Here is a 13335-nt window from a genome sequence, read left to right as displayed (position 1 = left end):
TCCCCAAGTGCAGGACCCTGCACTTGCCCCTGTTGAACCTCATGAGGTTTCTCATTGCCCAGTCCTCCAGTCTGTCCAGGTCCCTCTGGATGGCAGCACAGCCCTCAGGGCTATCAGCTACTCCATCCAGTTTGGTATCATCAGCAAACTTGCTGAGGGAGCACTCCAGCCCTTCATCCAGGTCGTTAATGAATAAGTTGAACAGGACCAGACCGAGATTACTTGTGGTTGTCTCCTTTTTCTGAGCTTTTCAAACCATCTGTCCAAACTGCTTTTTTTTTTTCCCCCTCTATTTTTTTTCCTTTGTCCCCTACATTAGCCTTGTTTTGCTATAATAAGATACAGATAAGTCATCTATGCCTTGAGCTACCCACAGATAATTATTTTAACTACTGGTATGATTTTCTACTAGAATAGTCTTATACTACAGCTTATACTGATAATGCATTTCTATGGATAACGTGATTTTTTATATAAGCCTAAGGCCCATTTTATTTTACTATACACTATGGAAAAAACACAACTTCCTCTACAATAAAAAATAATTCAGGTACTTCATGGTTCTACAAACTAGATGAAACAAAAGAAAAAGAACCCATACCCACTTGAGTTCTTGGTAATTCAACATCAACAGGAGGTAACACATGCATTTCAGAGAGGGCACAACCAGGGTTGCAGTATGGGGAATCTAGCAGACCTTCTCACCATGTTAAGGTCATATAAGGTCTCATGTGAACTTTTGCACCTATATGAGAACAGTTAAGTGACAGTCATTGCTTGCTAAAGCAGCTGTATTCTATACGAGTCCCACTAACATTTCATGGATCAGAAACTGCCCTCTGTAACACTATAAGTATCAACATAGATATAAATATGCATAGTTATTTCATAATTATTCAAAACTCATGCAATGGTTTATTTGGCTGATCTGCTAAAATGTAAAAACAACTCCTCCTTTACTTAAGGATACTACTACAATTGATCACCACTGAATTATTACTTTTTTTAAACAAAGGCTTTCATTGTTGTCAGTTCACTGATACAAACATTATCAATCAGCCCAAGGTCACAAATTACTTTACCAAAACTCATAAGCTGTGACTAAGAAYGACAGATAGAAGCCTAGTACTGCACATAATAGCTATGCTTACCTAGAAACACTTTACCTGCATAGTCATACTATTCCTAGATGAGTCATCTGTTCCCTACCTGTATGATACAGAGTCTTGTCTGCTTAAAAGTTAGGGTTATTATTGAAGAAATCACTTTTCRAGAGGAGTTCACACTGCATATTATGTACAATTACTACAAATGCTTTGGTATCATTCTAATAGAACTCTAAGAGAATTTATGCCCTCCCAAAAACTTTTATTTTCCTTTGAGTTTGAAAGCAAAGATTTTCCAATGTTGCTTACAAAAAGTAATTCATATAATTATAATACTGAATATTTTAGTTGATTTTTTGCCTCAGTCTCAGGGCTGCTTGTGCATCCCACATATAACACCAGATTCACTCATGCTGGATTAATATATCATCACATTAGAAAAAAAGTATTCTGAAAGGTTAAGTGTCAGAATACTGATCTTTTTCCTATGGAGCTGTCTAAAGCAGTAACATTTCAAAGTGCAAGAAAATGCAATACAATGGCTGTTATTGAAGCAGATCAGCATCTTGGGATCAATTGAATGGATTTTACCATTTCATATCAAACACTAGAAGAAAAACAAATGTGGCCCTCTGGCTAAATATACTCAGGATATGGCTGSAAAGGACTTCTTAATCCACGAGTAATCACTTTTATTTGCAGTCCATTACCATGACATTTTTTAATTTGGGAACAAAAGATTTTCTTCTTATGTTTCTCCACTCCTGACTCTTCAGTTAAGTATTAAGTTAAACAAATTATTAAAGTAAACTTCTACGTTTTAAGTTAAATATTAAAGCACTAGCAGCAAATTCTGGATATAAACATTAAGCAGTTGTATTAAGTCACTTTACAACTAAAATCTAACAAGGATCCATTTGCCTCAAAGAACAACGGACAAAAATCATAGAACACAAACTTCTTTAAGACTTCAAAAGAGAAGCTTACTTTTTTTTTTTTAAAACAAAAATCAGTAAGTAGTTAGTCRCTCAAAACTGCACATTTTACTGCATTACAACTTTTCTCTTGGTACTTAGAATTCACAACAACTCTGCTATGATAACAGTAAAACTGGTATTTTGCCTCACACTTCAATTTATGAAATCGTTAGTTTCTATCAAAAAATGGGTAAAATTTTCTTCTGTTAGTGCTTAAATGGCAGTGTGTGTAGCTTATGCACAGGTAAAAATATTCTGCCAGTCTCAGTAGAAGGTGCTTAGATTAATAGTTACTTCACTTCAAACAATCAAGACTCCAATAAATCATTAGCATGGCCTCAACCATCTGGTGCCYTGTTGGTCTTTTCCTCACTGCATCCTGAAAAGATTTCCTTACCACCACAATCTGTAACACTATAACCCATATAAATCACAAAGAAAAAAGTTAAACATGTCTGGAAAAGGATGAAAAAATCTGAAGTGTAATTTCTTCAAATGTAAGGCTAAGAATGAATTATTGGAGAACCTCAAATCACAGTCTTTTCTGAAGCTGTCATGTTGCTAAAAGGGATGATGAGCTATTTCATCAATACTAAATTACCGCAACCTATAAGAAAATCAGGCCCTACACACTGAGAAGATTTATTACCTTGCTTCCCTGAAAATATCACACACATCTGGAAAGGTTTCTCAAAAGAGACAAATCCGTTATTATGCGACAGTCCATCTCCTGAGCAACACAAATACATCACATTTGCTTGGTATTTGCTACACTGATGCACTTCTTCAAGGGTCTTCAAGTCTAAGTACATCGTACTGTCAAAATAAAATTACAGAATAAAGAACCAACAATTCTTAGTCAGAAAAGCATTCTCTACTGTACAAGCAAAGCTTGGAATACCTATAGATAATAAAATGCTCAATTTGAAACTAGATTTTTAGGTAGCAAAAGGTAAATACATCACTGCACTTTATCACTATCTGTCTCATCCTCAGCTAAGAGCAGCTTTACTCATTAAAAGTCCACACTGAGAATAAAGAGTTAAATGCACCACAGTCAAATACACGTCTGAAAATATGAGTTATTTTCTTAGGATAATACATCTCCCAGCTAAATTCCTCATATGTAAGTTGTAATGAATAAAGCAAGACGTTCTTTAGATGTTACCCGACTTTGCCAGTAAAAGCGTAATTTCTGCTTATGTCAGCCCAGATTCCAAGCTCACTCATACCGTGTATTACTGATGACTAAGCTGTTTAAGAAAGCTTCTTATTCCTCTTCTGGTTGAAGATTTCATATTCTTCTAACAAATACTTTCTGTCGAGAATTTATTCACTGATGAAAGCTCTGTTCAAGGCTACTCACTGCTCTGCCAAGTAAGCCCAAAAGATCTTTAATATTTGTTAGCACAGTGTGAGCAAGTTCCTGGGAACCCTGGCTGTCCAGTTTATTCTACAGATRCTCTAAAGTACATTTTGGGGCTAAGGATATCTTTGGATGAAGACTGCTTTAAAAGCTGTTATTATGCTCTTAACCCAAATTAAGGAAAAAACGCTAATCATTGCTACACCTAAAATAAAATCTTAAGTGCTGCAGATAGCCTGAAAACTTTAGAGCAAAAAAAACTTCCAATCTCTTCAAAAAGTTATCAGCTGTTAATATGCAAAAATAAGAGATGCAACGTGTAATTTTATGGGATATATCAGCCTATAAAAGAAAGCTTTTCTCTACTATACACACATAAAATGAGAAAGGGAGAACAAAATATTCTAATATCTCAAGGACAGAGGTATTCAGAAAATCCCAATRAAAAAACACTCAAAAGAAAACTCTTACGCAAACTTCAGTTTTCTCCATTCACACTGTAACTGTATTGCCAACTACTGTATTTTTTTCAAAAAGCAAAGCTGTAATTCTTCTGAATCAGAGCATCTATGTAAATCTTTCTCAGTTAAACTCTCAAACATCCACAATCTTATAAAAACCTCAACTACCTTGAACAAACTAAAAGAATTATTTAAAACTCACCTTTGATAATAAATCAGAGAACTATGATGACATTCGCGCAACTTTTAAATTAGCAACATCAAACAGAAAGTGTTTTCCATCTTTTAAGCCCTACATCTTGTCTACCTCATCACTAGCGAGCTAAGAGAAATATGCAACTCATATAGGAAGTCAAACTTAGAACAATGATGTCCTGTCAAGAAAAGACCACAGCAGTCAGCAGCATGAGCGTTTGCTGTTCTTCAGTGTTTTGCACGGTTTTCAAACAGGGACAAGCAAAGCAGAGTCAGAGTTATTCTGCAGTTTCCCAGACAGTTATGCCAAACTACTGTTTAGACCTCAATATAACTACTGTGCATTTTGGAAAACAATTTATTAACAAGTTGTAATTTATAATCTGATTTGAGACGAGCTYAGTCTTTTTGTCTTGATGCAACAGCATGAATTTGCTTTGGGAAAAAAATAATATATGATGTCCTATGGTAGATAAAAAATTTGGCAGGATATAAGTAGTCTGTAAAACCACCTGAAAATATATGGAAGAAATACTACTTCTAAGMAAGTTTTTCACTTCATATAGTCATTTGACAATGAATTGAGGCTACAGCAGACCAAAAACCATGGCAATATTTATCTTCAAGCTCAAAAGTAAAAGACAAATTAACTGATTTTAAAAAGGAGATTTAACATCAGTAAGGTCACATTTTCATCTTAAAAATTGAAAGTAATTTGAAATTATAAATGAATATGAATATACATATAGGCAACAGTGACTTATTTCTGTAGTACATTTATAGCTATTTGAGAGCTTTAAATAGCCCAAATATTACAATGAGCGCTCATTAGATGCCTAGATTAGATCACCTTATTAGAATATTCTTGGGTTTCAAGTGTCCTAGTGACACCTGACCCCTGATTGCGCTGTGAAGGGTACACTTTCTTGCATGCAGACACATACCTCAGAGAAGTATCAATGAATTGCTCAGAAATAACACTGCAACCATTCCACAAGAAGTCACGAAGTACAACTAAGTTAAATAATATGAAAAATAGTGTAACAAGTAGACTATTTTATACTTCTTAAGGAAAAGGTCGCATTGATGTATGTATGTCTTCTAGTCACTGCTGCATTGTTATGTGCATTTATGATTATTATATGCATTTTTATGAGCTTAATAAAGCTTACACAGATTGAACATTTTTGGAGTGGAAAATCACATTCCCGCGATGTGAAAACTGACCTCCAGCGGGCAATAAAACAGTATCACAATGTTGCCTGTTTTTCAACTCATTTTCTACTGTAAAATTTAACTTTTCAGATTAAGTTGAAGAGTAATACTGAGCTATTTGTAAAATGCTGACAAGTTTCCACATTGTTATTTTATATAGTTTATGCCTTAGGATACTTCTGGATGAAAGTTAAAATATTACTTTAATTTTTATTAACTGTTAGTGAAGTTAGAAACCATGCTCAGCAGCATACCTGAAAAACTATGCTAGTTACCTTCCCTATTTGTCTTTCTCAACTGCCTCTGACTCTTGCAGAGACATTCCTGAATCTGCCAATTTAACTACTGGGAAGCATTATATACATGCAAGTCTCTTTTTGATGATCTTATGATTCTTTCTGCATTTCTGTTTTACACTTTATACATCTCTAACTATGTATATCTCTAACCTATCCTGCAGCCTGATATATGTAGTACAATATTAACATCATAATAACTACCGTTTTTCACAAAATAAGTTCTATCTTATGACCTAGGACTCATCACTGTCTGTGTTCAACTGTATCTTACTAATAAAAAGAAACTCTTCAAAGTATAATGCAACCAAAATGCTTCCTGTAATGTTGCAAGTCAAGCACACTAAAGATCTGATTTCAATAATTAACATACAAGGTACTTGAGCACCAATGGACTAAACTTCTTTCATATGATATAAATCTTGGAAAGACCAGTTGCAATCTGKTTAAAGTTGCATGTATTCAGACCAGTCTCACATACACATAGACAAACTTGGTCTAAGTATAAATAGCAAACAGACTTTTAAAGACTTAACATTTTGATGCAAAGATGCCACATGAGTGAAAAATCCTACTCAGTAACATTTCATAAATTATTCATTTCTCTCTAAAGAAGTGAAGCTTGATGCAAAGACCAATTAAGCTTTCTCTTACTGCTCTAGAATACTGTAAAAACAACCGAAACAGAAAGCTGATCTCCTCTCTAAGTGWCCACTAAGTTACAGGCAAAGAAATGATACTACATTTGGATTGCATTTATTCCCTCACAGTCCAAGTTAGCTGAACATTCCATCAAGAAGAGGAAAGTGRTTTTAATGCACTTGTCTGTAGATGTGATGATATTTAACTTACAGTGCCTCAATGAATATATCACCCAAACCAGCACCAGACTTAAAATCTCTTGCAAACAGCCTTTAGTATCTGAAAAAAGGACTTTCAAAGAGTCTAAAGCTAACAGTAGATGAAAAGCTCTAAGTAGAACATTTTATAAAAAGATATCTTTTCCCTTAACACCTTTTGCTGAGTGTATACATAGAAATAAAAAGAAAATCACTCAGAGACAAGCTGAAAATTGCATTAAAATAAATAAATAAAAAAACAACTTCTGTATTGTCCTGTCCCTACCTCTTTCTTCATCCACATAGACCTTTCAGTTTAATTCCAGCATAAAAAGCACAATTCATGTGAGCAGACGAGATTTTGCATGTTATATTAAAGCGGAAGAAAGCATGATTCTCAAAAAAGCGACTATCCAGTTGTGCAATCATGTAAACATGTAATATGCTTAGATTTTTCTTTATTTTCCTTATTTCAATTTGACAACAAATTTGACAACAAATATGATAAGCAAAATGACACTTAATCACAGAAAGAGGCCATCAACCACGCACAGACTTAGCTAAATCCTTTAAAAAATAAAATTTACCAAAACTCATTGACAGAATCTATAATCTGTTGGTGATGCAGACACCATACATGCAGAAATGTTTTTAAATGAATTGGTGAGCTGAACTCCATATTCACTTGTCTGACACCAGGAAYACTTGTTAAGTATCGTCATCTCCAAAAGTTCAGTATCAGCATGGATTAAATAGTCCTCTAAACAAATACAGTAGCATAAAGTTACAAATATCTCATGTATTTTCAAGTTCTTAAAGGACAATCTTAATTTTACTACAAGCAATACCTTGCTTTTCCAACATTTTTAGTATCTTCTTAGGTACTTAAGGCTGGACTAGATGATCTCTAGAGGTCCCTTCCAACCTTAAATATTCTGTGATTCTGAATATTCAGAATTTCCAAGTATATTTTCCCTTCTGAATGAAAGTTTACATCTTCCCTTCTCTGCATTTCATCTCCTATCTCCTACACTTAATAATCAAGAAGCAAATTGAGAAATACAATGACAAACTGTCTTGGCAACACTCAAGATTTCAGGCCTTTTTTCAAAATGTAGCAGCATTATTATTAYTTCTTAGCAACTTCAAGCTTTACATATCATCTTTGTCTTTAAAAAGAAATGTAAGAATAGAATATGCATGAGCATATTCAAACTTATTTTGTGACCACTGTTTATTCAAATACTGTACAGTTCAATGTACACTATCCTTGTTCTAAAAATGTTTTTATTAGACTAAATAATGGTTTTGTTATACAGATAACCAAAAGCACTGAAGTGACTTTTTTTTTTATGCTAACCGTTAGATTCTTCCAGTTACCAGTCTTAGATTCTTCCAGTTACCAAAATCTGAAACTATGTTCACTTTTTCGTCTCTAAAACGTTAAGAGGAACTTGCTCCCTGTACATGATATTTTTTCCCCAAACACACACACCCTCTACTATTGAAATCAGTGTAAGCCGAGAACTCGGTACGCTAACCAACTGAAGGCAGAGGCCTCACCTTGCACAATAAATAGTAGAGTAGAAGTGGAAACAAGACTGGGTCTCATATTCTCTCTCAATGAAAATAGTTCAGAATTGGAACATTCTGGAATATTCTGAGAAACRTCAAAATGAATCTACCAATTTCTTCCAGCTCCTCTGTTTCAAACAAGTATTTAGCTACATTTAACTACATACATACATATACATATATTCATCAATATTATCAKGATAAAAGATAATGTTTTGACCTTATGCAACCGTCCTTTGAATCTTACTGAAATGAGTAATTTCATGCTAGTATTGACMAAGATCAATCCAGAGAAACACTCAGGTAAATTCTGGTATCTACTTGGCATTAGACAGATGAAGTCAACTGTTAAATACATTTTTTAATTCTTTCCGTTACTCAAGTCAGCGTGTTCAATAAGGCATAATTTCCAAGAGGCAACAGAAGTATCTCTAATGTAACACAATTTGTTTTAAAAAAAAAGTTTTAAAAGCTCTATCATCTCAGGGACTGAGGTAGACAAATGACCATGCAATTCTGGATCCACTACTTTCCCAAGAGTCACTGCCTTCTTATTTTACTCTTGTGGTAAAACCAGAGACAACTGTAACTGTGAAAGTACAAACCAACTAGAGTTTTACCTCCATACCAGTTTTACCAATGCCTGCAGCAAATTAAATCTAGTAGATAGCAGAAAAGCTGGTATGAGGCCTGGTGAACAGACAGGATTCACAGATGCTACAGAAAACTTAAACAACAGATTGCTCAAAAAATTAGCTTGGAGAAGACATTAATCAGGCCATCTGTGCACATACTGCTGAACTGCTGCACCTCTGTAAATAATTATCTTACAAAAACAATTATCTAATTTAGCACCCTCTCATACTACCTTCCAGGTACCAAATCAGTAAGATAACTGTCAATCCAAGACATCTTATGCAAAAATAAGACTGTACAAAAAAAAAAATTGAAGATGTAGAAGCAAAGCACACTGCCAGCCTGAAAATATATCTGATTGGAGAAACAAAAAATAAATAAAAACCATCACTTTATTCACATTATTTTGTAGTACTGGGAAAGAGAGAGAAAGAGAGAAAAGCAAAACTTGGCAGTCAGAAACATAGAAATAATACCCAYACTACCTAAAATTATGCCCTCGTGGCCAAGAAGGCAAAGTTAGAATACATGTGTATATGTACAAGCCACATTAAAACTAAACAGTCATGTAGCAGCCACAAAGATTCATCCATTATCATYATTATGTTGATTAGATATCCCTCTCGGGTCTTAGGATTACCTTAGAAGTCACTCATTTGTTATCCAATGTATTCTGAACACTTATTTAATAAATTTAGCATTGGAATAATAGTTTGAACTATTCGTTAACTTATACACCAAAACTTCTCTTTCTTTAAATAAGAAAAACAGTAAAAGAGACAGCATTAATCAGGGGCATGCTAAAACAGATGAATCTCTTTTCATTCACAGGTCATCTCCACCAGAGTAATTTGCTACTAGGGAATTTCACCTTATAAAAATTAACATTTGGAGAGGTTTTTCTAATTGTATGATATCAACAAACAAAGTAATAGGTTAGTATTTWATAGAAAAATCACTTTGTGCCAATAGAATCAATGTGCCACCTCAGTCTTAGTGAAATCTTTGTGGGCCATATTCTGTCTACACAAAGCAAATTTCACTCCTTTTGAACCAACTTATTTTGAAGCTCACTTTTATTCTAAAAGCTTATTTTGGGGGGTAAATGAACGCATGTTAATTCTCCTTCTGGGATATATGAACACTAGAAAAAACAACATTAACAGGAAGATAAACGAGTACACAGCTAATTTCTGTCCACAGCTGTTCTGCAGTCACAATCTATTGCCCTTCCCCCTAGATCAACCAAGATCAACACAGTAAAGTAGGGCAGAATTGCTACTGCACATATGTTTTAAGCTTTTAATCAAGGAATCTTGTAAAAATAAACACTATTTCTACCTTTAACATAAATTATTCTCACTTTTAATTACGTTCAGYCTGAAATAGCATTTCTTGGTGCACATCCATCTTAGTTGTGTTTAACTCTTAACAATCTAAGGATTTATCAAGCTCTCCTCGCAAACTGCTTTCTTATGTTCTCTCTACAACACACACCACAACAGGTTTCTCTCAGGCTAAGACTACATTTTMTCTCTTAATTCCTGATCAGGTTTTGAAGAGATATTTTCATCAGAGAACAATCTCACAACATAGATGCCCAGATTTGTACCCACCTAAACAAAAACTGATTTTACAGCTCCCGAAGGCTTTAATATCTTCAGTGCTACAATGTAGAGCTTTAATTTGCTGTCCTGTCTCCATTCAACAGCTCTGAAAAAAGTAACACCATGTTGCTTTGTTACTTTGTAGTACAATGTGTTAAGAGTAAATACCAAAATACTACTTGAAGTCAACTGGATGTCCCCTACGGCCCCTGGCATACAAGTCATCACACAAACGTTCCCAAAAGGTCGTTTTTACCCAAATATTGTCCTAAAATCCCACACAATTCAAAGTAGTAAAACAAAACACCTGGCAACCTTATAAGAAGGACTTGCCTTTAAAACAACTGCTTCATATCATGGTCTCGCAATCGATAATTTAGAGAAATTTTAAAAGATGCAGAAAATTGCAGCTTAAAATGACAAGATTACTAGGTGCCCAGCTTGGAGAAGGAAGATGATACCTGTTAACATTAAGGAGTGGATGAGGACTAACCAAAGTCACGATTATGCTTCCTGGCAGCCAGGATGTCGCCACACGCAGCAGGCACATGCCCGCTCACGCACACGAGAATTCTCCTCCCTCTCCCCTAAAGCTCCTGTTAGGAAGCAGGAAGCTTTCCTCCAGAAAGTGGAGGCGCACACTGCGTAATCTATAGCAAAAAGCACGCTGGACAAAGGCACCTACCTAGTCCCCAGCTCGGGTTGTGCCTCAAGTCAGCGAGGAGCCACCGCGCCCCGCCGCGGCACCTTCCAGAACGGGCGAGGAACCTTCCAGAACCCGCGGGGAGGGGGAGAGCGGGAGGCGGGCCCGGAGGGGCGGGGGGGAGTCATGGAACCTTCCAGAAGGACGGGGGGGGGGGGGGGGCAGCACACCCCGGGCGGGGGGGGGGGGGAGGAGCCACAGAACCTTCCGGAAGGGCGGGGTAAGGGGAGGGCGGCGCGAGGCTGAGGCTGTGCCCATAGGAACGGGAGATGCGACGTTTCACACAAGGTGTTTTCTAGGCTCCCCCGCCTTCCTCCCCCTGATTTGTTTATTATCTCTAATGTAGCTTTTCCCAGCTGAACAAGGAATGCCTATTAGTAGGTATGCATTGAGGCTGGTGGAATATACTCTATCTACATGTTAAAAAAAAAAACTTCTAAATAGAAATCTTAAAATGAAACTTGAAGCCATGAACAGGCTCAGAGAGCTATTTCTGAAATACACCAATTGCCTCTGCGGTGATTAGAAAGCAACCCGTAATTCATTCATAACGAAGTGCATGCATATACGRGTGCCAGACAGTTATTTAAGCTGTCTATAAAGCAAAAGAAATGTTAGATTGTTCGGATCTCATCTGTGCCAGAGACGCACAGAAACCACAGACATCCATATGCACCCACTGGGGGCTAAGCCTAGAATAGCTTGTAAAAATATAATTAATCCTTATTTGTTTTTACCCTCCCTTTATCCCTTAAATGAATATCTAGGCAATTTCTCTCACTTTTATTAGTTTTCCTTCCTTTCTGCTTTGCTGCAGCTGCTGTGAAAAGCCATCTATATATACAGTGCTTGCCAAGCGCAGTGGAGCTCAAGGGGGTTTCTTTGCTAATGCAGTTTATCTGGAGTAAACACTGTAACAGCCAAAAATGTCACTGAAAGTCTTTTTTCATGTTAATTAGGTTAACAGTTTTATAAAACACAAGTATTCTTCCATACTGTATTCTCAGTTCAAGGAAAAGTAAAATCGATAATGAAGGAGAACACAAAACCCATCTATGAACCTTGCAACCTAAACTTCCCTACACAGAAGCCCCCAGCTCTCCAAGCTGCAGCGTGCTGTGTGCTCTGAGACACCCACAGAAATGTTTTAAGCATGTGCTCATGCTTTCGATTCTAGTTATGTGCTTAAAGGAAAGATTSTGATCCTGCTAAATTCACTAACAAACTAACTGTTGAGCTCCTCTACTGTGTACTGGCCTAGAAAAAAAGGCAAATGAATTTACTGTTAATAACTGTAAAGAGACACACACGTGCCAACCAATCCTAACACACAGTAGACGTCCATCCAATAAGGAATAAGTGATGCACAGATTGCTAATACATTTCAAATGAAACAGAGTATTGGAAGTATGATTTGTAAATGATCCTAATTAAGGGTGGATGGAGCACACATGAATTAGGCTAAAACTCAGAACAGAGATCTGCTTCTACTACTGTCTAGTATATACTGATCTACTGTCAGACTTGACAAAAAAGAGCTGGTACTCTGTAATTAATGACAGTTCATTAATAGGAAACAGTTTTCCACCTTACCAAATTTAGCAGGCTCCTGGTATCATCATCATCATCATCATCATCATCATCATCATCATCATCATCATGCTGTGTTTTTCAAAAGAATAAAATTTTAGAAATTTGACATTTGCTCCATATTTTGAAGGTGTGAGGAAAAGTTCTTATTGAAATGTGCAATATAGTGATTGATAAATGTAAAAAAGGTGACCGCCCCCCAAGGACGGCAAACTGAAAAACATTTAATGGGAATGTAGTTATCTGGTGTTATTGAAGAGGTTTTACAGAGAAGGAATTATTTTCTACAAGGAGAAAATTCAGCCAAGTTATGAAGAAGGAAAACATCCAACTTCTGTTACTCCATGATTACTTTCCATCCTCATGAGGAGAAATTCTAGGTCACACCTCCCCATCGTAGGCTGCTCTAACAATACAGCAAGAGAAAATACAGCACATCAGTATGCGAACAAAACCACAGATATTCAGTGGTTAATAAGCAAGCACAAGCTTCAGTAAATTGATGCGAACACCCAGCTGACTTGTGCCTTTTTGCACCTTCAGAATTACTCTGTTACAGGCTACTGGCTCATCACAAATCAATACAGCACTAACCCAAGAAGCAAGTCTGTGCCACGCATTTCTTCAGTTCTGTGTCAGCTGTCCTTAAGTACCAACAAAAGCTGCTAAGCAAGTTTATAATGATGAAGAGTCCATGTTCAACCAAGACAATTGCCTTTCACAGCTCGTATAACTTGTCCTACATCTTACCTCACAAAACTAGGTGGGT

General features: G+C 36.2%; 1 protein-coding gene across 1 annotated transcript in view; it reads right to left on the bottom strand.

Moving 5' to 3' along the window:
* Positions 1-13335, bottom strand: part of CTNNA3 (catenin alpha 3) — a 314978-nt gene that overhangs the window by 53742 nt on the left and 247901 nt on the right. The window lies entirely within an intron of this gene.

Source organism: Nothoprocta perdicaria, unplaced genomic scaffold (genome assembly GCF_003342845.1).
Source record: "Nothoprocta perdicaria isolate Ctin4 unplaced genomic scaffold, notPer1 scaffold_310, whole genome shotgun sequence".
NCBI classification, from domain to species: domain Eukaryota; kingdom Metazoa; phylum Chordata; class Aves; order Tinamiformes; family Tinamidae; genus Nothoprocta; species Nothoprocta perdicaria.
The sequence above is the reverse complement of the archived record's forward strand: the minus strand, read 5'-3'. Positions and strand labels throughout refer to the sequence as shown.